At 39.3% G+C, this 27,280-nt stretch overlaps 1 protein-coding gene across 3 annotated transcripts in view; it reads left to right on the top strand.

The window, feature by feature from the left end:
• RSU1 (Ras suppressor protein 1) overlaps positions 1-27,280 on the top strand; it is a 101,952-nt gene that overhangs the window by 62,749 nt on the left and 11,923 nt on the right. The window contains exon 9 of one of the 3 annotated variants that reach the window (XR_001920957.2): positions 16,461-16,650. The exons of the other annotated variants lie outside the window; for them this stretch is intronic. The gene's annotated coding sequence lies outside the window, so the exon portion shown is untranslated. The remainder of the gene's footprint in view (positions 1-16,460; positions 16,651-27,280) is intronic. 3 annotated transcript variants of the gene reach the window in all.

Genomic DNA, 27,280 nt, shown 5'->3' with positions numbered 1-27,280 from the left:
CAAGCCCAGCAGCTCTCCCCCCTGCCCCAAGAGGCAGTAGGATATACTGCTTAGGAAGACCTCTGTCCACCCTGACCTTGAAAGTTTCCAGAGATAGGGCATCTACTATCTCTGTGGGTAAACTGTTCCAGTGTTTTACCATCCTCATTATACAAAACTTCTTCCTTATATCTAGTCTGAATCTACCCTCTCTTAGTTTAAAACCATTACCCCTCATCCTGTTGAAAGAAACCCTCCTAAAAGGTTCATCCTCATCTTTCTTATAGGCCACCTTCAAGTACTGAAAGGCTGCAATAAGGTCTTCCTGAAGCTTTCTCTTCCCCAGGCTGAACATCCACAACTCTTTCAGCCTTTTCTCTTAGGGTTGGTGTTCTAGCTCTCTAATCACCTTGGTGGCCCTCTACTGGACTCATTCCAACAGGTCCATGTGCTCAGGACCCCAGAGCTCGATGCACTTCTGCAGGTGGGGTCTCATGAGAGTGGAGTAGAGGGGCAGAATCATCTCCCTCGACTTGCTGGCCACATCCTTGCTTCACTGAAAAAACCCAGATCAAGAGTAAAGTCACTGATAACATTTACAGTTTTCTTATGTCTTGAGGCCTTGGTTGTATACTGAAAGTTCACAAGTCAAATCTTTGTCAAGGATGTATAGAAATAGCTGAGGTTTTTGACAGTGGTAATGGATTTTAAGTATAAAATTCTAGGTGTCCTAATTGAACTAAGAAAAGTACTGAAAGTTACCATTTGTTATGAAGGCACTCAGCATAGATTTTGAACACCAATTAGCAATCTACACTGCAGTAGACTAGATCAAAATCAATATTTCTGCCTGGAATTCACACAGCCTCTTTGAGAGACGAGATTAATATGGTTACTGTTCGACTCTGTTCTCAATCAGCTAAGTATGTGCACTTGTCATTCATATTTTGTTTTTAGCTTGTTATTCTGACAGAAGAGTCTCTGAGGAATGAAAGGAGAGCCAGTTTGAAGAGTAAAGCAATGTAACATTTACATATTTTCACACTGTTAGGGAAGCCGGCTGTTAGGCTTTGAACATTATTTATTCATTTGGTGCTGCTATTTGTTACAGATCTCTGAAATACGTTACTGACAGTAACTAAACCATCCGTCTCACTTTAGGATTTCTACTGATTGCTAATTTTGTTGACTAAGTGGTGGAAGAAGCTCAAAATGTGTTATAACTAAAAAGACATGGTTCTATTAGGACTTTTTTTTCCTAATACCCTGCTTCCATACTGAGTTGCAAGAGAAGGTTTTTTTAATGTTGGCACATGCACTGACAAAAACATCGTGTTATAGGGCCTCCCAAATCATGCAGATCACTTCAGTTTGGGCTGATGTGTTCTAAAAATCATGCAAATGAGCTTTCCATCATGGTTGTTTACCCAGTGGGTGGAAATATAACCATCCTACTCGAAGGAGTTGAACCAACTGACTCTAAAAGCAATTACTGGCAACATTGATTTTTCCATTAATTGGCTGAACCCTGTGAAACATGAAATCTCTAAGGACACTGTCTGAAATGTGTTACTGCTTTTATTGCTGTTATGATTATTAGATTTTGGATGCTACCAAAATATCCTGGACGATATTCAAAATACAAGACAGTTCCTGATCCTGAGAACTGGGAAGTCTGAAAGGCAAAGCAATGTCAAAGGGAATAAACATTTCCAAAGTGTTTTATAATTTCATGATTATTTTTATTAATTGGTTAGATGCTTCACAATATAAATGGGACCTTATTGAAAATGTTGAGTTATAAGGGGGTAATTCCTTGCCATAGTATGTCAGAGAAATTTGTCCATGCATAAGTAGGTGGAAGCACATCAGGAGTTTGCTGTATGTGTTATGGTTTATCCCCAGCTGGCAACTAAGTACCTCAAAGCCACTCACTCCTTCCCTGTTCCCCACTTCCAGGTGGAATGGGAAGGAGAATCAGAAAAAACATAAACACTCATGAGTGTGACATAGGCAGAGGGAAATTATGCCCTTTGCTATCTGGACAGTGGGCAATGGCCAGATTTTCAGAGTGATGTGAAGGAAACAGCATGAGGATTCAAGTCCTGATTGCTTGAATTCTGGTGGAAAAATTTTCAAGACTTCTCAAGAAAACTTAATTCACCCAACACCTTATTCACATTATCCAACCTGTGTTCTATTTCATTACAGTTTTATACCCCCTAGGGCTCTGACTCCCTTTTGTCATTGTTGTGCTTATTGTATGGGGCACATGACTAGAGGTGTTATATAATTCATTTAATAGCTATAGGTTCCTTTGTAGATGCCTACGCCAGCCAGGCCTACACCTGCTGGACATAAATTTTAGCATTTTCTGGATTAGTTGCTAACTAAGAATAAAGGGAAAAAATTAAGAGATAGATGATACCATGAATAACACAGACAAAGTCAATCAGTATTTATATCAGACATTGTTTTTCTTTCTTTTCTACTTACTGTATTGCTTGCCTACTGACTCTTTAATCATAGAGTTCATTTGTATATGAAAGTATTCCTCTGAAAAATTGGGAACTTGTGTATTTTGAGAAGTATTTTTTTCTGTAGACATGACAGCATGATAAAGTGATTAGCAGAGTTGAAGAGAAGATAACAGTACAGGAGATAGAGTTACAGTAAAAAAAAATTACCCTCAATGATTTTGGAAAATAAAAGAACATTTCAAATGTGTCCTGAAAAGAACATCCTGCAGTTCAGCAGAGCTGGGTGTAAAGTACTGATTGAAGGAATACATGGTTGGGAATTACTGCTGAGCACTGGATTTGCAGAATGAGCTCTGGAACCACAGAGTGTCAGCAAATGCCACCATTTCACTGCAGAAGGGTCTTATGTGACATGGAGGAAGTAGTGTTCCTGCTGTACCCAGTTCTGTCAGCCCTATTTTAAGGTATGTATCCCAGCTGCAAAAAAATGGGAACCAATTAGAGAAAGTCCAGAGCAGAGGAACAAGGAAAGTCAAAGGCTAGAAAAGTTGACCGGTGAGGAAAGATGGATGAAATTGAGGGATTTTCCCTGAAGAAGTATATGCTGAAATGTTTTCAAACAAGTCTCTGAAGAAGAGGAAGGGAGAAAAAAGTGTGATCTTTAGTGAGAATAAGAAAAAAAATTGGACTCAAATTAACTTCTGTCATCGCTGCAGATCTTCAAAAAAAATCTCAAACTAGAGTTGATCCTGTCATGAGGCAGAAGATTGAAGCGTGTGAGTTCTCTGTGTCCTGTCAGCCTTATTTTTCTGACTCCATTTCTTACTGTGTTCTCAAAATCTGGCCTTTCTTTGACCTTCCTCTCCCCCTCTCCCTTACTCTTAAAAAAAAGAAGAAAAGAAAGTACCTTGTGCTTTCCTTCTCCCTAAAAAGCTCCTGAAGTGGTAATTAGCACCGTCTTTGTGGCTGTGTAATATTGAATGATGTTCAGGTCTGTCATTCGTGCTTTAGGTGCATAAATGTATATGTTATGTATGTATTTAAATATATAATATTTAAATGAAGAAATGTTTAAATAGTAACATCAAATTCCAAAGGGGAAAAAAGAGGCCTGACACTTTATGGGGTTTTTTGGGGAAAAAAAAGTCTCAGCAGAGAGATTGTAATTATGGTCAACAACTGTTCCTAAAGGACACCTGAAGTCTGGAATGCAGATTCAGTTTGCTTCCAGCTTTCTCAGCAGAGTTCATTGCAGGGTAATAACCTCCATCATCTTAATCTCTGTCATGGAGCTGTGTAATCCTCTTACTTCAGACCCATTATGTTGCTTTATAGCACATGTGTTGCTAGAGGGAGGTGTCCTCCCTGGTTTTATGTGAAGCACACAGAAAACACTACAGGTAGGTTGCAACCCTGAAGAATTTTACAACGTAGAAGTGGGAAAGAAGTTTATTTACTTTAAAAGTAAATAAAAATTTAAATAAAGTTAAATAAAAATAAAAGTTAAGAGCTTTTAAAATATCCTCTTGTGGCTGAAAACACAACTTTGTCAGGAAAGAATATGAACGCGAAACTATCAATTTTCTTAGTGAGCAAAAATAACTGCTTAAAGTAGAGAAATGTGCCACAGCATACTTTGCCTACCTTATGAGGTTGTTTTCTGCTCTTATCAAGTTTGGCTCTCAAAAGGTTTATCTTTGGGGATTTTTTGGAATCAGCAGTGGAGCCTGGAAAAATGCCTTCTATAGGTCATCTTTAAAAATTTCAGTGTGAGAAGATGAAATAAATAGAGTTTCACTGTTTTGTTAGTCAGCATTACTTTTTTTCCCCCCCTGAGATAAGTAGGAAAAGGTAAGAAATGAAGTTGATGCATCAAACATACAACTTTAGTATTGTTGCTCTTATTAAGGTATTAATTAGCTTTTGGGGGGGGTTTTATGCATCCTATAGCATGCAGATAGTGCATGAACATGCTGCAGCTTGCATTGGTCAGAACCCACATCTGTGTTTAAATTGGTTTCCCTGCTGAACTTGAAACAACTGTTTTGTTTGAGGCACCTATTGTTTTAGTCTTCAGGGCAATTACTGGGCATATTATAACAAAATTAAAAAATATTTTCCTGCAAGACTGATGTAGTGAAAATTAGTCTTACTAGGAATTTTTAACTTACTAGAGAGCAAAGTCACAGTGCAGTAAAAGGAAAAAGTATGCAAAAAAGTTTAGTGTCAATTGTGCAAAATGCTGACTTACTAATGCAGGTTTTCAAGCACAGGGAGGCCTTATTTAGTTAAAGCTGAATATGTGGGAAAAAATTTTTTGGTGAAAAGGGAGTAAAAAAGTAAGGCGAGATCTCTTAAGAAGTAAAATGTACCATCAGTCTTGTTAAACTGTGCACACTGGCCCAGTCAGGGTCGTAGGACACTGCAGTCACAGAATAGTTACTCAGCATGTTCATTTATGATCTCAGCTAGGGTAAGACGATTTTATATTTCATTTCTGCCACTCAGTAAGTCACCTTTTCCTGTGCCAGTGGTCTTCCCTAGTGGGGAGATCAAACACTGTAACCTCCATCACACAGGGGATGCTGCCCATCTGCAGACCTGGTGTAGGGCCTTCGTGAGGTGAGGTCCAACATGTTCCAGCTGCCTCAGCCTTCATGCAGGTGTGGAGGTTGGGCAGAGCATGGGAACTGGGAAGCGCAGTGAAGCCAGAACATCATAAATACCAAGAATTTCAACTGTCTGCAGCAGGGTTGAGTTCTGCCAGTCTTTACTATGAAGTGGCAGCTATGATTTCCTTCCTTATCCTTCATACTCTCCCTTTTGATGTTACTAATTTACAGGATATACAGCCAGCAATTCAGTTTTTAATACCAGGAGTGTATGGATCTTCAACATCTCACACAACTACCTCACTGTTGCACATACGGGCTTAGAATTAATCTGATTCAAAGACCTGTGTGCTGAAATAAATTGATATGATTATTGAAAAACAGATACAAATTTTTTGAGTGTTGAAAAGCTTCAGTAGTAATTGCTACCCAAATTGCCAACTCTTTTATGATAGCAGAAGAGAGGGAAGTGAGGGAGGAGAAATAACCATTTTAGGGACTGAATTGGAGAGGTGCCAGACACCACTTCATCAAACATAAGCACAACTTCAGTAAAGAAGAGCAGTGATATCTCACAGCAAAGCCCAGCAGTTCAAAAAGGTGTGCTTAAACATACTACACAATTTATCTTTTTGGTCTTTTTGTTTGCTTAGGCTTATGGTACCTGGGGTTTTTTTTATATAAGCAAATTTAAAAAGGCAGTTTCAAGATCCATAAACCTGATGATGTCAGATGCACACAATGAAAGCAGATCTGTGACTCTGTATCACTGTTACTTGTAGAATTATTTAAAGATCTATCTAAGTGTTTTGTTGTCACCTTCCTGCTATTTACTCCTCTAAGATTTTTGGTTTATGAGCAGCAAAAGCAAACTGTCACTATTTGCTGTAAATTGAAGCTTTTAATAACTATGTCTGTTATACAACATTTGTCAGCTTTGAATATTCTGTCAGTAGAAAATAAAAATAGCAGGAAATCTCAACAATAGTGACACTGAAATTTTATCTGCTTATACTCAAAAGGTGTAAAATACAGGCTTCAAGAATAAGAAATTATAGTTTTCCTTTAAAAAAAAAATCACATTTGCTGTGGCTAACAGTAAACTCTATATATATCACCACCAAAATAGATGACAAAGAATTTGTATGTAATGTACTTATCTACACAAAATACTATTAAACCCTTTAAACAGTAAGAGATGGCAAAATAGGTATTGTTTGTCAGACTCCAGCGTTGGGTGCACTGTTGGATGCAAAGATGAAGGTGTGTAGTTCTGCTCAATAACAGATGTGTTTTATCACCTTGTAAAACTTGACTGTCATGTCAGGGTCTTTTAAAGTGCAAAGAAGACATTTCAAATGTAAACTTTTTCAAATAGCATTGTTTTATTTAAACTGGAAATGCGCTTAGTAAAATGAGTATGTATAAAAAAACAAAGTTAAAAGTTTACATACATGGACATAATTTTTTGCTCTTGTTTTTCAGTGCTGGTGAGGGAGATGTTCTCTTGGTAATTTTCTTGAGGGTTTTTTGTTTAAACTTTTAAACAAATAAAAAAAGCTAATTTATCAACCTTAGTATTTTTATTCACTAGTGAAGCATACTTAGAGTAACAGTACAAACTGTGAAGTACTAATGTATTATGTTGTGGTAGATCTCTTGTTACAGAATAGGAATATTTTGGGACAGCCCTGTTCGTCTTTAACTGAAGTGTTTTGCTTGCAGTAGGACTAGTTCAGTTCTACCATCAGAAGTGTTTTAAATCCAGCCTGAAACACTGGTTTCCACCTACAGCAATTTTCCCTTCAGACTCACTTTTCTCTCATTTTATCTGTAAAACCTGTAACAAGGTAGAGTTATTGTAGTAGGTAGTCTTAGAAGATATTCTGGCAAATACTTGTGTCCTGTATTCTTTCTGTTCAGTAGATGTTTTGTGTTCTTTTTTTCTGCCAGTTAGAAAGCCAGTAGCTATCATTTTCCTCTCCAATAAACCATCTCATTCACAATGTTCCTTTGAAATAGCAAGGCTCGTTTTGCCAGAAGATGAATCTGATTAAAAAATCCACTTTCCATTTTAGGAGAGGGTCTACAAAAATTTTATCTGATCAAAAAGAAGTGTTACAAGATTGAATTCCTGTCCACTGCAGAAGTAATTTTTAGCTGACAGTACCTTCACTCTGCTGTCAGTGTCTTTCAAGAGTAATATGGGAATGTAAAGGTGGAGGGGGGACACTTACCTAGAAAGGGATAAAATTATTCCTCTGGGAAATGTTTTTTGTTTGTTTATTTCACAGTAAGGGTTTGAGTCTGTTCCTGATTGAAAGGGCAACACGACCTAGAAGGGTCCAGCAGGGAGAACATGACACATAGGATTTGTTTAATTTAGAAAAAGAAAAAAGTTCTTAATTCTGTCGTTTTTCTGTTGGATTTCATTGGGCAGAAATTGTCTATAGGTGCACAATCATGATAAAAATAATGTTTTTGTCTAAGAAGTCACTGTGCAGTTGAAGCCTGTAAAGCAATTTTTCTTATTCTGTAACTTTCAAAATAATTATTAGGTTAAGATTGTGTATACATGTATCTAAAGTGATTTATGAAGTACACATCTGTAAAACTATAACAAAATCTCTTCAGCCTGGAATCATATTAAAAATGTGAAAAATGAGTCTATTTGTTTACAAAGCAAAATTTAGAATTTTACAGTACATTTATAGCAGAAATAGTTGAAGAGTTGTAGATTCAGAGTTTATAGGTTTTCAGTGGCATTACCTAATTAGGAAGGGAAGACCTTTAACATAATTAAAATAATTAATATTGGAAAACTGTATATTCAGTAAGAAATACAAATCTGCAGTAATAGACCTGAACTCTCCATCCTGGGAAGGAAATGATCAACCATGATGTGTAAGAGAACTATAAAATAATAAGTGGCACGATACAGAGGAACTTCAGTAAGTATTTCTCATAATCCAAGAATTACAAGAAATAATCTGGGATAGAAGTAAAACAGACAAAAGGAAGGAGGTAGATGGTTTGGTATTTAGCATGTCATTCATTCCCAGCCTCATTCCGCTGCTGTCTGAAGGCAAGATCACTCCTCTTCATATCCTCATCACCATCATTCCTACAGAAAAAATTGGCGTGCATGGACCAGACAGAAATCTGGCCATACCATTACCCTCCAGGTGCAATTTTTGCCTCTGTAAGGAGCTGTATTTCAGACTCCTGGACATTCCTTGCTTGAGGCCAGAGTACTCGTGTTCAGGGGCAAATGTTTAATATTCAGGTTATTGGAGATGGATCCACCTAAAGCTCAATGAGCAGAAAAAGTTATTATTCTTTTGAGAGTTAGAAGATGGGATGGGAGTTGTTGGGGTGGCAGTTAAAAGAAGACTGTGCAGAAGTCACCTGTGGTTGACAGGAGGAGATGCATTGAGACTCGTATGGGTTTTCCTTCCTCTTGCCCCTGCACCTTCATGTTATGTCAGCCCTGTGTTCGACACGGTCTGTGTAGCAGTGTATTGCAAAGAGGATCAAGTGCTTTAGAAGAAGGGGAGATGGCATTTGTACTGTGCCTGCTCCCCACCAGGTTGCTATCATGAAAGAGCTGTTTCCTCTGCAGAGGACAGAGACACATTTCTTCTGAGATGTAGTGTCTTCTGGTGTCTGTTGGGTTTCTGCTGCTTTGGGCTGGATACATGCAGTCTGACATGCTACTTGGGCAAGGTTGCTGACCCATAGTCTATGTAGAGTCACTCCGTAACTGCTACATTGCCTGAGAGGCTACGATTATTCAGGGTCAGTTCAGATTTTGCAGCTGGAAGCTATTTTTAAGACCTCAGCTGCTACACGTGTGCTTCCCTGCCCTTTCTTCAGTGCTGAGGCTCAGGGCAAGGGTGAGATGCCTGGTCACAGAACCACCCCACCTTCCAGCATACCAGCTGCTCCCTGAGACCTGCCAAAATGCACCCTCATGTCCTGAGACAAAGGTGCTGTACCCTTCCAGTAAAGTCACCTGCCATTTACTGGGTGGCTGGAGGACATGTGCAGGCAGCTCCTGCAGGAGCAGCTCTTGAGCTGTCAATCCTCAGTATACTGGTGATGACTTGTCCATCAAATGGCATCATTGCTGGAACTGTGTCTGCACCTTAGATAACGTGGGGGATCTTTATCCATCTCATTTTCACATATGGTCAGCATGCACATGGTGTAGGCAAGTTTTGAAACACACAGAACTTAAGAAATATTTTTCTTGTACCCATAAAATATCTCACCTGCATTTTGACAGAGTTATAGAAGCTTCAAAGCAACCATATAATGGTGTGAAATAGTTTTCTTTCAGCAACATCTAGTGGCAACAGTTCTTATTTATCTTTCCTGGATTTGTAACTCCAACAGCAGTATTTTTAAAAGTCAGGTAAAGTGGTTTCATCTATTGGTTATATTTTTTGATGCTCTGGGAGATACATTTAGGTTTTATGTTGGAAGCCACCAGACTATTTTAGAACCTGATGAAAAACATTGAGAAGTAATTGTAAAGCAAGGCTTTGGGAAATCACATGTTTTCAAGCGTAATTCCTTAGAAATATATTAAATCTGTAGTACAATTTAGGTGCAGTGCTTTTAAGGAGGATATGTTTTGCAGAAATAGCATTTGTCATCCAGTCATTCTTCCCAGGTAAGCACCCTTCCCTCAGTGCCTTGCAAGAATTCCTGGGCATGTAAATAACACACAGGAATGTCCATGGGAGCAGGGCTTAATGTGGGACAAATGCTTCACTGGTGCTTCTGCTCACAGAGAACTTTCCCCTTGTGTTTGATATAGGAGTCCTAGCTGATTGCTCAAATATTTTTAAGAAAACTTTTTTTGCCGTCTTCTGCCCCTATGTCTTTACACACTTCAAATTTTGAGAAAATAATTCTTCCTTTCAGTCCAACTGTTTTGTAGGCACTGCTGATTGAAATGGTTTTCCTGTGTTCGTTGGTTCAGTAGCTCTGGTGAATCAGTTCAGTGAAAAATACCTTTCAGAGTTGTCCCTCAGACTCGCAGAACAGTGCTCTGGTGTGACAGGTGATTCTGGTACCTTTAAAACAGGAACTCTCAATATAATTACATTTTTTTTATTCACACTTGGGCAATGGTCATCTTTTTTTACTTTCTTGACAGTTTATGTACAAAAGAATATCTATGTCTGTGTGGAATTTAATGAATGAGTCTATTGTCCTTTTCACCCCGCTGCTCTCTACCAACCCTAAAAACAAAAAGGAAAAAGAAACAACCTACTTCTTAGAACCAATTTTGATTAATGCATTGCTTTAAAATTCTGGCATCAGGAAATAGAAGAAACGTATTTTGGATAACTGGATTTTTCTGGAAGATTTGCTTTTAAAAGTGGGTTTATATCTTTGCCTGGGTTAAGTGATACAGCAAATGCTTTTGATATAGTATTTGTGTTTCATCTGAAGGCTGTAAATATTTTTTTCAGATCTGCCTCTGATATCCCTGTGTTTAGCAGAAATTCTCCCTCTGACTGAAGCGTATCCATCATTCTTTAGGGTATCCATCATTGCACATCCTGATTCAATAAGAGATTATATCTTATTATCCTTCCAGTGAGTCACTGTATTTATGGATTTAACTGGTATTGTCCAGATGTATCATCTCTGATTCACTGTGAAGGGTGCTGTGGGACTTACTCCCTCTACACCACATACTGTAGGTTGGTGTTATGTGATGCTGAGCCATCCCAGGGACCGGTTTTATCTGTGAGTGGTACCAATAGATAACAACTGAGTTTTTGTTAGTGCAGAGTTAATATATTCAGTTTTGTTAAAATGAAATGTTAGGGAAAGCTTCAGTTTATCTTCTAATACTGAAAAGTTTAATCTGACTTGGTAGTTAGGAGTTTTCACATAGTTTCTTTTTCAGAGTCATCACAGAAGATTACACTTATCTATTTACCCTTGTTTGGTTATTCAGTGTGATGGTAACTCAATAAATATCCAATTCTACATGGATATTTCAACTCTTTTGAGAACTGAGGCATGAAGCATATTCAGATTGAAAGTTCAAGAAGTGTTAATTGTGATGGAGTATGTGACTCTTGATAAGTTTTAGGCTTCTTAAAAGGTGGTGCTTCACATAGCTTTGCCTTTCATTCAGACATGTCCATTTTAACTCTCTGTGCATAATTAGTTGAAAATTGTTTTGTTTTTCTGCTTGTTGTAATTACAGTAAGATACCTTATGATCTTGTTAAAATTCTCCTAAAAAACCCCAAAAACAACAAACCAAAACACAGGAAGAATGCAGAACCAGATGTGCTTTTTTAATGAGGACAAATATAGTACAGATTTCACAATGTTAGAGGTCGGTAAAGACGTCTTTTCTTATTTGTGCATTTTCAGGAAGTACTTTTAGAAAATAATTGAGATTATAGGCTTGCAAATAAAGCAGAAGACGTGAGGAGCTGTACTTCTGTGGCACTAGTAGTTGCCATTAAGGCTGTAAGGCGAGGAAGTTAATTACAGAATCATAACAGTCTACAGATGTTTAAAAGATGAAACCACTAGTCAGAGTAATATTTTTATTGCTTATTACACTTGGGATATGAACAGTTTCAACCTGAATGCCAGGGAAGACCTCTTCATAGCAAGATGCAAGTGAATTAACTCCTTGGATCATATGTTTCCCTGAAATACTTAGAACACATAGTTAGCAATATTTAATAAGGGGGAACACTTTCATTGCTTAGAGCATGGACTGAGTTCTGTTCCTAGCTGCTCTGGTACTTAAAGCACTGTTCTTGGGGCCATTCAATTACAGCAATCTGTTAACCTCTTTGGAGGAAAAAACTGAAACCCATGTCCAGAGAGATGAATGAGATGGACCTGAGGGCAGACAGCTCTCTGAATAGGCTTTTGATTAAAAAATTACCTCATTCTTAAGTACTGATTGGGGAATTTCAGAGAAACAGATGAGAACCCGATATAGAAAAATTCTTGTACTTCCTCCTGGAGAAGTGTTCACGCAGGCTGGAAGCGGCCAAAATAACCAGCTTTTAGAAATCCTATTTGCAGGAAAGGGATAATTTCATTGCATTTTTGAGAGACACTTGCTAGTTTTCCCAACAAGTGTTCCTGATGGTTACTGCATGCACTTAGCAGCCAAGCAGAGCACAATAGTCATTCTCAAGGAAGAAAAAATGCTTTTTTTCAAACAGCAAAGGCATTATCCAGATAATTTATTAATTTATTATTTTTTTAACCTTTGAAGTCCCGTCACATAATGCCATAGATTTGCCAAATTAAAGGAGTTAAGAACTTCAGTGATGAAAAGCATCAGACAGAAATTCCCTAAGTCAATGGCAAGAGAACATTATGGGCAAGCAGAGGAGAGGGGACATGCTTCAGTGGAATTACTGAGGTGTTTTGGGGAGGGGACTGGCTGAGCAGGCACAGGAGAGATGTTGTTTTAAAGCCCAGCAGTTCAGTAAGCAGATGCAATGCAGAGGAGAACATCTCTCCACACTCTTCGGTACTCACAGGCCACTTAAATGGTAGATGTGTTGATGCTCCAACATCTGCATACAACATAGATCCAGTCTCAAAGGGACCTTTTCAGTTCCAAATCCTCTGGCCTGGTGTGGCCTTTTTCCTACTTATGATTGGTGCATTCCTATGTTCTGGGCATGTATGGCTAATTAAAAAAAGGTTGTCTAGCGGCATCGCCATGTATTAGTGATAGATCTAATACTCAAGGTCAGGCATGTTCTCTGAGATCAGTGTCTTACAAAGTTGCTAATTCTTCTTGAATAGCGACTGGTAAAACTGAGTTCTCCATTTTTTGTTGTATTATCCGTGCCTCTCCGTGCTTTCCTTTCCTTAAAGCTGGAATGGGTTTTAAACTTTGCAAAACTAATTTTTTCTGTTCTGATGGGATTTCTTTAGATCCCATCAAGTTAAAAATTAGTCATTCCCAGGGAAGTCAGAGCAGTTATGGGGAAGAATTGTTACCTACATGACATTTCCCTTGCAGATCCCTGGTGGTGGTCCTGGCCATTCAGCTGCTGGTGTTTGCTGTGCTACTCAGTGTGTCATGTCTGCTGTGTCACTCTTCTGATTCTGAAATGTCTGACTGACTGGCTTGACAGGTTTCTTGTACTGGCTTTGAACTGCTGGATAAAGTTTCTTGCAAATGTAGTGGTTCCTTCTCATCTGTCTGGTTGATTTCCAGTAGGTATGAGGTTATGGTGCTTGTCAAGATTTTGACAAGGGTTTTCATGTTTGGCCCTCCCCAAATAAGTGGTACTCATCGGTGTTTGAGCCTTCCTAAGAGGCAGTTTAAGTTGGTACCTTAGGAGTGAGAGTATTCTTGTCTGTCAAAGAAGTTGTCACTGTCAGAACAGAAAGTTCCCCTCACAGGGAAGTAAAAGAAATATAGAAATCCTTATTAATACTTGTACCTGTAAAATATCCATTACTTTTTTTTTTCAGTTCTTTTCTGCTGTGTAGGAGGCACCTTCAGGGTTGTGTTTCATTTTGTCTCTTTTTGTTCTGTCTGTCCATCTGAATCTTGTATCCTGGTAATTAAATGTAGACCTCCTTGCAGTCATTTCAGTGGCTTTTAATCTAATCTGCTGGTCCCTTTGTGCACTATGTGTGTTCCCAATTTGACTTGATTATGTTGGTAATGTTTCTGAGTCATCTGTGGACTTGTTTGTTTATCACCACGGCCAGTCCACCCATTAAATTCTTGAGTATAGTCTTGACAGGTGTGTCAAAGGTAAGATCTTTTACCCTGGAATGTAAGAAAAGGATAAAACATACATACTGTAATCTCCTAACTTCTGAAAGTAAAATAGAAATTGTCCACTGACCTAAGAGGTCCATTATGCTGTTCCAGTTTACACCTAGCAAGGATCAGTCCCATGGCATGTAAATTGAGCAGATTTACTACCTTGCTTCTGTCTGTTCTTAAGAGGAAATTCTGGTACCCACCATGCCAGAAAGTATTCGAGCTGGCTTTAATGAGTATGAATAACAGTAAAGATACAACAACATAAGGCTCAGCAGTCTTGTGCAGCTGAAACTCATAGCTCTGCTTCTTCACTGCTTCTGTTGTCTGTGCTTCCTTGGCTGGGAAATCACTTCTTCCTTTTCAACAGACCTGCAGTTTAGGAATGACTCATCCCTTTCTTGCACTGACATTGACCTCGGCAGAGTTACTCCTTTTCTGTGTGTGAGCAAATGAGAGGAGAATTAAGCCTGCAGTCTTGAAAAGAAGAATTGCTTAAATTTGATCTCATGAATAAGTACTGAGTCCTAATTTTATACTATTTCTGGTGTTGAGATGGAGACTGCAATATATTAGGAATTAAATAATAGTTTTGAAGCAGATTGAAAATGCAGTGTCTGCAGTTGCTCCATTATGACCTTAACTGTGTAACTGCCCCCAGTGATGGGACCCCAGCAAGGAGACCACACCAGCTTTGTTCCGTTCTTCCTGGTGTTGGCTGCTCTTGCCATGCAGCATTCTGTTTTTGCTTTCTTCTAAAACAGATCAGTTGGATAAATTCCTATTAAGAAATTACGTGCATTGAACAGCATACATTCCTCTTGAGTTACTGTAATGCTGCCTTGTTTTATGTGAAACTAATATTTGTGCCCTAAAGCTTGCTGTTGGGGCTGTAGTACCAGTCTTCTGACATCTCTGAGCTGCTGGTGTCCAGCCTCCTAAGCTGGAGCAATGTTAGCATGCTTTGGTTAGGTATTAATGTCTTTCCTCTCAGAGAAGGCAGGTTTTAAATAGGCAGTGTCACTTCAGTGAAGCCGCATTTGAGACTCAGACGTATGCAGTGTTAGTGCTTGATGTCTGACATTTTGAAAGAATGTATTTTCATGTTAGTAATTCTGAGTAGGGAAAATTAAGATCCTTGAGAAACAGCTTCCAAATTGTGGGGTAGACTTTCGACTGTCAAAAAAATAATACTTTCAAAATGAGAAATTATTTTTTATTTATACATTCTGCATCTGTGATTAAGGTAACTATGAATAATTACTGTCTGAATTCCCTTTGGACTAATAGCAATGCTGCTCACAGCTATTACTTTTGAATAGAGCAAGAAGATTAGAACATAATGGCTTAAATAGAAAAAATATTGAAATTTAGTTTCACCAGGTTAGATTGTAACAGTGAGATATTTAAAAAAATAAACTGATCTTTATCAAACCTTTCTCGCCTGCCCCCTCCACTCAAATACCTTCTTGTCTCTGAGGAGGAAGTTGCTGTAGGGACTCTATAAGAAATGACTCATTGCCCAACACTAATTGCTGAGCTGTCATTTCTTGGGTGTTTTGTTTTATTTCTATTTTTGAACAGATCTTCATGATCAAGCTATGTGTAGCTACACTTATGTTTAGGAGAGATTAAAAAACAGCATGTTTTTATGGTAATGAGATGTCGCATGTTTTCTTTACATTTGCAGTTTGTCAAAGTACGTTCAGGACAATACCTTAACTGCCTCTCTCTGTCTCCTATTTGGGGGGCAAAGACCAGATAGGGTACGACTTTGCCAAAAATTACAGCCCAGTGGGAAAGGGCTTGAAACAAAACTAGATCATGAGGTGAAAATCCTCAATGATTGTAGGTAAGAGTAAAAGCTGAGCTGCAGGGTGGTCAGCGAAGGGTCAGGGATGCATTACTCCAGCATCCCGAATCAGAGGACTTTGCAAACAGCCCTGTGTCTCTCCCTACAGCAGCTCCTGGTAGAGCCATCTGGTTTGAACATGGTTTTGCAAAGTTACATTCCCTGCTGACCAGTGTTCCGGTAAGCGGGTCCTGAGGAAAGCTGTGCATTGATCTGACAGGGATGTTGAAGGATCATTACTGCTGAGCAAGCCAGGGCCTTGTAAACCTGTCATGTTAACGCAGCAGTGCCTGTAACAAGCTGTGTTCATATGCTCTGGTAGAAAGGGAAAAGCACTTCCCCTTCTAGATGCGAGGTGAGGTCTTCAGTCAACCTGTCCTCGTGCTCTCTGCTTTCTGGAGTATAAGAACTTCTACGTAGTTGTTTGGTTTATATTTATTTGTATGCCATTTGAACTGCAAGGTGTAGGAACCAGATCAACAAGCCAAAGATCACCAAGTAGAAACAAAGGGGGTGATTTGTCTGAGGTGGCACTTGAGCTAAAGTTTCAGGTAAGAGCAGATTACAAAGAGAAATATGTCTCATAAGAGATAAGTATTAAAGTGTCTTTGTAGCTTAAAAAAAGGTAATGAAGTTGGTGGTAACATGCTCAGAGCATATTTCAGCCTGTTATTTTTGCTTAGTACACATGTGACATGGTGTGAGTTTTTTTAAAGCATAATTCTATCTGTGTTTCCAAAGGCCAGTGTCAGGAAGATGGGCAGCAGCGAGGATTTGAGTGGATCCTGTGGTGATAGGCGTGGTGAAAATGGATGCTCAGTGCTGGATGAAAGCCTTTTTATTTGCAAGCTGACTGGCAGCAAGAATTAAGCCCTTGATCCCACATCCTTTATATTGGTCAGTGGAACAGTGCCATAAGCAGATTGCTCAGGTAAAATGTCGTTGCAGTATCTAAGGAAACGTCTCTGAAAAAAATTTTAATTATTCATCTTAACCCCTCATTTTCAGATACAGAATTATCAATTAGGCTTAGAGGGTTTAACCCTAGAATCCCGAGGAGAAACCAACCCTGTTCAATGCAAGGGACTGAAGTTTTACCAGTGACTTGAATTGAAGATGGGAGTTCCTTACTGTTTATCTGCTGAGATGAAAGTATGTCCTGACTGCAGAGAAACAGTAGCGCCCTTTGCTTCCCCCACTCCATCACGTCAGGTAGTCTTAACCGTCTGGTTTGACCATCCATTTTGGTTTTTATGCTCATCTATGAACAAAGGAATTGTACATACAATTTTATACATAAACCCTGACTGAGACTACCTGTTTCTGGATTTAACAGTTTAGCCCATTGTGGACAGCACAGCTGAGCCATTGAGAACACCGAATAACTGTTACTCAGCTGAGGAAATTTCATAGCAAGTCACTCAGTAAAAAGTTGTGAAACCTGGGAATATTGTTCCACAGAGAAAATAATTAGAAACTTCAAGACAATCCACAAGACTCAGTTTCCTTTTTCAGGAACAGCAAGTATGTGAATATATCAACATATAATCTTCCCTACTGGAAGCCTAGCATCTTGCCTAATTTTCTGACGTAAAAGCAGCATTTTGTTAGATTCAAAATGTCCCCTCGGTTGCAAAAAACCCCCAAACCCACAAACAAAAAGGGGTAAAAGAAGCACTGGAGCTCTTTGATATGAAAACGTGTATCATTTTGTAGCCCTGCAGATGCTTCACATAAGATCAGTTATTATGAAAGTACAGGTGCTTGGTGTGAAACTTTTCCAAAAAATATATTGGATCACTTATATGGAGATAAATATTTTTTAAAAAATAGAGCTCGAACATCTGCTTTTTACATATTGTTGCAATGAAATATGAAACACTTGTTCCCGGGTTTTAAGCTGGACATCTGCATAAATTGCAGTGCTGCTGTAAATATTTCTCAACATGGACAGGTAGATGCTATTGGAAAAACCAGAACAAATTCTTAAGTTGCCAATATTGTCACAAAGTCTCCCTGCAGAATGAAGTTGTTTGACAAAGTGTTTCCCTGGTGATTTGGCTGCAGATGAAAATGTCTTCAGCAATAAAATTCTGTGCTCAGGTCTCAGCTCTCTGTGCTCATCAATCAGAAAATGACATATCAAGGATTTTTTTGCTGGATTAGGTAATATGGTAGGGAAAATATGTGAGGCATTGATATTCCTTTAAATTTCTATATGTAGGAGTTTTTTTCTACTCTTAAATACACATTATTTTTAAATATATACATTTTTTGCCTACAGCTTCCTTTAGTAATCAATAGTGCTACAATAGAACTAGTGTAAAATTATTTCTTATGTACACAGATTTTCTTGCCTGGAGATAAAGCCTACTCTCTGAAAATCACTGTCAATCATAGGGAAGAGAGAGCTGAGGTGGAGAGATGTACATTTAGTGACAGCATTTCTACCCTCAGTGCACTGTCCTTTGTGGTTTAATATATTAATGTTTTGCCAATAAATGGCATTCTATAGAATTTTTGTGGCTCTATGTGTTGTAAACACAGTTTTGCTGTGGATAATCATGTTCTGCATCTGCTGATACTTTCATAAGGTATCATTAATGGCTTTAGAAAATTCAGTTATGTGGCTGCAAAGAAATAAATCACCTCATAGTTTAATTACCTCTAATATAACAGCAGCAGATATCTTCTGGGAAGCTGCCTTCTGTGTTACTAAATGACTGTCAATGATGAAGCTGCTTTTCTTAAAGGATGCTCTATTAGGGAGATTGTTTCACAGTGTTTTATGCTACATCTGTTGCTGCCACCACTAAATTTTATAAACTAATTTGAAATATGACAGATGTCAGTAATAACTTTTATTTCATGCCTGCTTTTTAAGGAGAAAAAATGGAACTTACTGCAATTCCCACAAAGATTTATATGAAATGTTTCATACAAAATTCTTTTAAAATAATTCTAAAATATTATTTTGAACGATGATATGGGATCTGTGGAAATACCTTAAAACAGATTTTAGCAGATCTCCTTTGTGCTGTGTGTGGCCATTCATTTCCTACTTAAATGTCTCAAAACTCCTCTTCAGATCCAACCACCTGAGAGACAAAAAGGGCGCACAGATGGAAAGATAAGTATCGTATATTAAAAAAAGGAGTTATAAAAGGATGAGAAACAAGGAAAGGAAAAAAGACAGCATAAAAGTGGTACAGGAGGAAAACCAGTAAGAAGATGAAGGCTGATGAGCTGGAAGGAGAAGAGAAATGGGAAGAACCGAGATTCTGGACAGGGGAGATAAATGAGAAGGGTCAGCTGATTAGGCAAAGAGAAGAGATAGGAGGAAGTGTGGCAATAGCAGAAGAATGGAGCATTTAGTAAAAGCAGAAATCAGGGATACACATAATGAAAGGATAGGATATAGAAGATTATTGGCAACCTTTTCCTCCCATTACCAATCAGTAGGTGGGAGAGAGGGATGATGGACAAATGTCAAAAGCACAACCAACTTCTATTTTCTTACTTGTCTTCTTCTTAGAACTCTGGGGGGGGGTTGTGTGATTTTGGTTTACCATCTTTACTTTGGGTCAACTGCACTTCCTTTAATACCACTATATTGCTAAACTGAGTGACTGCTTTGAATTACTTGAATCATATTATTTTAGGAACATAGCTTGAACTAACAGGCTTTAAAATCATTCTGAGCAATTTTGAATCATCTCTTCCTCGTGCTTCTAGAAAAGTGCAGGTTTCAGTACATCCCCTCCCCTATTTTAATGCTATAACTAGCAAACACTTTGACTTCATAGCTCAAGTGTGTAAGGGGTGTGCAACCTTCAGGGTGCTAAATGTGGTGGTGGTGCATAATCTCAAGCATCTCCTGTCCCTAGGGTGGTGAGGTGGCTCCGGAAGAGGTACAGAGCTCCCAGGATTTAGATGCTGACCAAGATGCGGGAGTGTGTGCAGGGATGTGAAACCCTTGGCTATGCTGTGGCCCACCCTTTCATTTGCTGGCTAACAAACTTAGCCAAGATGGCAGGATAAAAGAGCAAGGCTTTATAAGTGGTAAAGCCTAGGTACCTTTTTGCTCTCAGGACAGGGGAGTTGCTCTGCCCTTTTCTTTGGGCAATTTCCTTACAGCAGGGGTTCACACATTGTTAACACTTTACTGGGTAATAGGCAGGTTGTTAACTAATGGCTATTTTTAGCCTCTAAGTTGTAGGCCATAACAAAAAGAATACATTCTATTTCAAAAGGTGTTTTTTAAAGGAAAAAATGGTAGTTTTTGCTGAATTCAGGAGGTGGGAGTTAGGCAGCACTTAATGTGTTGAATGCAGTGAGAGAAAATTTGAGCATAAGGTACAGAGACATGTAGGTTGGGTTTGGATGAACACATTTCTGTGTGGAAAATTATATACTGTCTCAAGGAAAATTACTCTTTCCTTCTGAAAGAAATTGTTGTTTTCTCCCATGTAGTGAGAGAAGTTAAGATCTCCCATTGTTGCATATGTAGTTTTTTCCCCCATACACATAAACAGAAGTATTATTAAACTAATTTTTGCAAAAATTATGGAAGATGATTCCTTTAAGGAAGTTTCTTTTTTCCTTCAAACTTTTTAGTTCATGTGCTAATTATTTTATACTGCAGTTGTGAACCCCTGGCTTGTTCTTCATTGTTCTTGCAGAAATAAAAGATACACTGCAAATGTATCTCCCTCCGTACTAAAAATAATTCCCAAGTAAAAAAAAATGTTCAGAAAGACTCTGAGAATATCTGATCTAAAGTTGCCAGTACTGAAATTATATTTCAAGAATATAGTAAAAAAAGCCTGTAAGAACAGAATCAAGTTAAATGAAATCTTCTTGTTTCTCTCAGGCCAGAATTAACTTAAGTACAGAATGGGTGTAATGTAAATAGTAATAACATATAGTCACAGCCCAACTAAACAAAATAGCAGGTAAGGAAGATGTATCCTGGAAAAAGCGTAGCTCAAAGGAAAGTCCTGCCGGTTTGCCCTTGCCTCTCTGTCTTTATTTTTGACTCTCTACAGCTGATCTTCAATGCATTTGCCAAGCAGGGACAGCTTTTAAAACTGTTCACAAGAACCAGGATTTTCAAGAGAGGGTCCTCAGTCTGCCACCAGTGATACTTAGACAACGTGTTTGATTTTGATTTTGGCCCTTTTATCTAGTCTGGAGTGGGACCTCATTTGGGGCAGCCGTGATGGGTTTGCGACATGGAGCAGTGCAACTGTGATGTGGGGACATCAGCAGGGAGTAAAACTCTGTTTTTAGAAACATTGTGCAGGGAAAAGAGGCGATTCTTCAAACATTTGAGATGAATGAGTGCAGAGCGAGCCCCGAGCCGGCTGGTGCTGTTTGCAGGATCCTGAGCGTTACCATAGAGACCAAGAAAGGGGTAACAGAGGAGTTTTGAAGAGAATATCAGCTGGGGCTTCAGTGACACTAACTTAGCATGTGATGTCTGCCAAAGAGGCCCCCTGGGGAGACGGACAGTAATGTGATATGAGAGCAGGAGAGCATCGAGGTCACCTGGAGTCTGGTAAGAACCACTGAAGTCATGTCTTGGACAAGTGGGGAGGTGGTGGAAATAAGCTCACCTTGTGTTCACAGATGCAGGTTATTTCCAAGTTATCTATTGGCACATTTCCTGACAGGGTAATTGCTTCTGCTTCTTCTCCCATTCCTGAAAATATTGAGTTTAATTCTAACAGTGCCTGCTATGGAGATAATTGCCAGGTGCTCTGTGTCTTGAGAGTGCCACCCTCACATCCCAGAGGCCTCACAGGCTCTCCTGCCCTGACTGCTTAGTTCTCTTGGCAAATCAAAAAAAAAAATGTAGGCTGACCTTCTCCTTGTGCTTTGGCAATAGTTTTGTGCTCTCTGCAGTATTTTCTCTTGACTTGTAGAAAATGCAGAGTTGACATCTGTGATTAGTTTGTGTTAGTGGAACAGATTTCGGAGCATGGGTTACCTGCACAAGTGTCTTTGCTAGGGCCATGAGTCTGAGCTGTTGCATCTTCGAAGACAGATGCTGAGTGATACTTGTAGGCAGCTCGCTGGACCTAGCACTTATCCCTCAAGACTGGGGACCCACCCACTCTCTCCACAGATCTGCAAATTTCACACAAAGCATCAGGCCAACTGTTGTGTTTGGAGCCAGGGGACTTCTCTCTTCAAGCAGATAGTTCGAGCTGTATTGAGTCTGTACTTCACAGTAAGTCACTGTTCAGGATTTGCACTGAAAACCTCATTTTTGCTTAAATAAGAATTATTAACTTTAACTAAACACATGAAGCCTGTCGAGTGGGTACAGTACTAAAGATGTCGAGTGAATGAATCATGTGCAGGAAGGAGAGTCAGGACAAAGTTTGTTGCTATAGCATGGAATCAGAATCTGGACAAGGCTCAAGATCAAGATATATGACTGCTCAGATACAAAGTAAATAGCATTTTTAAAATTAATGTCCTTGGCATTGGCTCTGTTAATACTTCCCTTTTGCAACATTTATTTTTTCATTAATGCAGCTAATGTGACTGAGAGATGGATGTGAAGAAGTGACAAGCACCATGTATGTTTAAACAGGGAAAGGTCTGCTGCAGTCTGTGCTCACACCAACAGTGCTTGATCTTGAAGTAATGATACTGAAAATTATAGACTAAGGAGAACAGCATTTAAGGGATCCTTGCATCAGTCAAGAGGCCCCCCATGTTCTTCTATTCTGTATCATAAGAGCTTAATGAATTCGCATGGTCCACAGGCTCATCTATTCCCTCCTTCCCTCTATGCTCCTTGTTTTCACTGAAGTGAGAGTTACCTGCATGTTTCTTGCAAAATACCAGCTTTGTCCTCTTTAACATGCCAGGGTCATGAAGCTTTGTGTATCTCTTATCCCCCTCTTGCCCTCACAGCTCTTCTTTCCTTTCTTCCATCCTTCCTCTATCTTGGTCTTTCTTCCTCTCCCTGAGGCAATTTGTTCTGGGTGTCAGTCTTCCTAAACTGTACTGGTAGCAAATCCTGCAAGGATATGGGGGTGTTCTGGTTTAAACCAGCAGTGGAAATGAACCCAACTCAAAAGAGAGATTATAAGTTAGAATAACAATTTAATAAAAATAATACAATAAATACAATTATACAGACAAGCAATTGGTTTTAACCCACAAAACCCAAATGTATAACCCAGCACCCTGGGGCATGAACAGAGTGGTGTTTGTTGGGCTCCCCTCTCCCCGTGCTGATCCCCACGTGGTCCCCCTGAGTCCAAAGTAAAAGGAGAGGGAAAACCTGTTAGTAAGAGTGCTGCTGCAGTCCGGTCAAGAGTGGTGGTTACAATCTGGTTGAGAGTGGTGGTCTCAGTCTGGTTGAGAGTGGTGGTCACAGTCCTTCTCTGGATCCCACGAGTGGTACCAGAAGTCCCAAGACCCAAGATTATAAATCCTCAGGTTCAGGCAGGAATACTCACTACCTCCCTCAGGGCGGGGAGTTCCACAATGAGTGTGAGGACTGGAGCATCCTCCTATCTCACAGGCCTCTTAACACCCAGTTTATAACCTGAGGGGTCAGGCATGCTCTGGGCAGCTGCTGTAAATGGTCTGTTTGGTTTCTGGGAGATGGCATGGAAGGCTATTGAATACACAGTTTTGGGTTACACCCACACAGTGATGAGCAGGTCCCAGATGTTCTAACTAGGACAGGAGGAAATGAGGGGAAGGGTTAACTCTGGCAAAGAGTTAACCACTCACTGGCTCTTTGGTCTGTAGGCCATTCCCACAGACCTGGATGCCTGAAACAGCTGCAACTGCTAATTATTGAAAGAGGTCACAAACCCTGTGTGTATATGTACCTTCTCCGTTTCATTTTCTTGTTTTCACCAAAATGAATGTGACATTGCCCATTGCCTAGAACATTCCCTGAAATGTTGGAATACGTCAAATAATCCAGCATCCTGAAATTACTGTGTAATAGAAAAGCACATGGAGAAATGCTGCTCAGCCAACAGTCATAACATCCAGGGATGTACAATTACACCTACTATACTCGTAGGTCATTAGTCCCTAAGCGCAGTTGTTTTTCCAGGATACATCTGGCACTTTCCTTATTAGGGTGTTCTACAGACCTCTCTAATAAGTCCTGGGCAAGAAATTGGGCTGCCTGTTATTCTGTGGGTCTGTGTCCCATTGTTCTCATTCCTCACCACTCTTTGTCAGCTTTGCATGGGTCATGGGCTTGAGTGATGATGGAGTTTTCTCCACAGCACGTATGCATGTCCCGCTGTGCAGTTGCACCTTCCGATTCCCACCGTCTGTTTTGTGGGGGTGGGGTTGAGTTACAAAAATGGATTTGTCTATTTTCTTTCCTTTTCCTTTTTTCCCTCTGGCGGGTTTTCCCATGCCTCCATCGTATTAAATCTGATAACTAAAGAGCTGCATAGACACATTAACTTGCTGACCTGACAGAAAAGCATGCACCCCGAAACAGAGGCATTTTCTGGAGCGGGAAAGGGATCTGAGCAAGCTATAGCGTGAGCACCAGACTAGGCAAAAAAGTGAAATTCGTGTACCTTTGGCTTTGGTTGGGATTTGCTTATGTTTATTTTGAATTTGCAGTGTGGTTTTGGATTAGTGATTTTTGTTTTGCTTTGGCTGGGTTTTTTTAATAAAGGGATATATTTGCTTTTTGTTAGACAGGAGACTATTCAAACGAAAGGGAAAGTTTCTTGAACAGAAAGAAATATGAGAGGTTCTGGAATTTGTTTCTTTTGAGTTTCGGTGTAAAGTGTGTCAAAAAGACTTTTAGTTGGGAAGTTGATGTGAAGCATAAAAAAACATTTCAGTGTAGTAGTATTTAACTTTTGAATTAAGTATTTTTCATTCACACAAAAATATGTTATATATATTTCAGCTTGGAGTTCAGTCTTGATCCCGTTTACTTGCCGTGATAAAACCTGCAGTCCATTGACACAGAGACCAGTTGTTCACCATAGTATCATTTCTCAAAGATAAATTATGCAGCAGTAAAGACAAGTTCATAAACTTTATTGTATTGCTTTAGTAGCAGTGCTTTAAGTATTACTGGGAAGGCAAATTCAACACTAAGGCCTTCTGTAAGGTTTATTAGAACCTACCAGTGTAATTTTTTTTCCTTTTTAAGACATTTTTCTAAGCTCAGTAGCAGGAGAGGGGAAGAAGAGGATGGTCTTTTTTTCTTGATCTTTGGTTAATCTTTCTGACTTCCTGCTTCCACTAGCATGTAGGATAATCATACTATAAGAAAAAAATTATACTCTCTTTACTTGATTGACTCAAACACATGTAGCTTTTTATAGGCTCGCCATTTTTCTTCAATAGCATTCATCTTTGTCATAGTTTAAAAATTATCTAGAAATAGTACAGTTACAGTTCTTAAAATTGTGTGCAGCTATGAGCAATATGTACCATCCAGATTTTCCGTATGTTGAGACAATGTTCTAGTTTTATATGTCTGGTAAAAAATTATGAGGGTTAAACAGTCAATAGAGTGAAACTGAGTCTTATTTGAATACTGAAAAAAAAAATCAGGGTCAAAGTACTTTACATTTGTATTCTGAAGAATTTTAGGACAAAATGTTTCTCAGGCCCTTATGTGGTAACCCTGAAATATTGTGTCTTTATGGCCTTTACAAACTGTACAAGTAGAATGTCAGCACCAGAGATTTATGTCTATTTGCCTTTAATTGATTCATTTTTTTCTTAAGAATTTCAGGAGATCTTTAAGCAGCTATCATTTTCACTATTTATCTCTGGGTTTCATTTTAAGAAGAATGTAGGAATGTTGAACTGTTGCTGTTCTAGCTAATGTTGCCATCTCTTTAGAGACATTGTTCAAACTGCAAGTTGCAGAACTGAAAGACTTAAAGATAAGAGGAAGAGTTTATGTCTTCACTGCCTGTGCAGGTATATCTTTTACAGCACAAGTGCTGTTTTCCTGTAAAATCCAAGGCACAGATTTTTTTTCTGGGTGAGTTGAGATCTAGGGAACTGCCTAGCTACATCATGATCAATGCAGCTTTGTCACTGGGAAGTTGTTATGGAGAGGGAGCAAACAAAAGCTACTTCTTCTGCACTAAAAGTCCCATTTTGGCAGTAAAGCAAAGCATCAGGCAGAGAGCTGATACCTAGTCTTTGAGTCATATTTTAAGTCTCACTGCCTTTAGCTAAATCCTAATAGGTGAGCATTAGGAATTCAGGTGCAATCTCAAGCATGCTAGCACAATCGTGGCAAAAAGGACCAAATGTTTCCCCTACATGGGAGGAACCCTGAGGATCTTGAACCTTATCAGTCCCTTTTCTGAGTCCTGTTCTCCAGAACATGTGCTAATCAAGGGCATGAGCTGTCTGGAAATGCCATTAGAAAGCAACTGGTCCAAAGTGCAGTTGTTCAACTGAGGATGCATCTATTCTCTATCTCAAAACATCTGTTGGTTGGCTTAGAGCACTTGAGCAGTGAGCTGATGGTAGCTGGGTGCTTCAGTGAAAATACAACACTGTCTCACTGATGAGTGCTGGAAAATATATTACCTGAGATGAGACTGAGGGAAGCAAGCCATCTTCTGTGTATGCCCTCACTTTGGCATCAGGCAGCTTTCTGACTTTCAGGAACTCAAGTTTATAATCTACATGAGCCCCTCTCTACTGATGCTGCTCATTTTGATTGTCATTGAATAGAAGAATGCAGGCAAATTGCCACATTCTCCAGGGCCTGAGTGTCTGCATACGACTGTTGTGTCTAGGCAAAGTTGGTATTTATAAGGGCTCTGGAGTGGTGAAGAAATGAGGCATGCTATGAGGGAGAAGATGTTTTAGGCCTTAAAGAGGGATTGATTTGTGGTTATTATTGCTGCCTTTGATCTGCCAACAGGGATCTGAAACTAATCCACCAGAGCAGCACAAGTTTGATATATAAAGCCAGATGGAGATGCCAGAATAGGTTATGCCTGCTGTCTTTGACGCTGCCTTATCCTGAAGTGATAAAATAGGTATTACAAAGCAGAGCAAGCAAGGGTTAGGAGCATGTGCGCTGCAGGAATGCTGCCAGCTGTGTGAAGTGACTGCCAGTTGTTTAAGACGCTGCAGGATCAATTAGCCATTTGCAGCATTACCCCAGCCTGGGGAGAGGCTGAGGGGCCCAACCACACAGAGCAGTTGTTGGCGCACAGCGTCAAACATCTCTGAGTGCTTCCATGTTAAACTGAGGAAGTAGAAAATGCAGAGTCCCTGTATTTCAGAAGTACTCCCACAAGCATGTATGGCCATAGAAGTGGAAAACATTGTTTGTATAAGGACTTTTACTCATCATGCATTCATGCCCCAGCTACGAAGTGTATCAAAATTAATTTCATTCTAAAATGTGCTGTAAGCATTGAATATGGTGCAGCTACTGAGATGTTGATGGGATTTTACCACTTCTGGTTTAATGTTGTTTAGAAATTAGAGCACTTTGAGGCTTAGTATAGCTATTAGTTCTCTATAGATCTCATCATTGTCTGAGTCAGCAAGCTTGTTGC

This window comes from Manacus vitellinus, unplaced genomic scaffold (assembly GCF_001715985.3).
Source record: "Manacus vitellinus isolate BGI_N305 unplaced genomic scaffold, ASM171598v3 scaffold_3_pilon, whole genome shotgun sequence".
Lineage (NCBI taxonomy): Eukaryota > Metazoa > Chordata > Aves > Passeriformes > Pipridae > Manacus > Manacus vitellinus.
The sequence above is the reverse complement of the archived record's forward strand: the minus strand, read 5'-3'. Positions and strand labels throughout refer to the sequence as shown.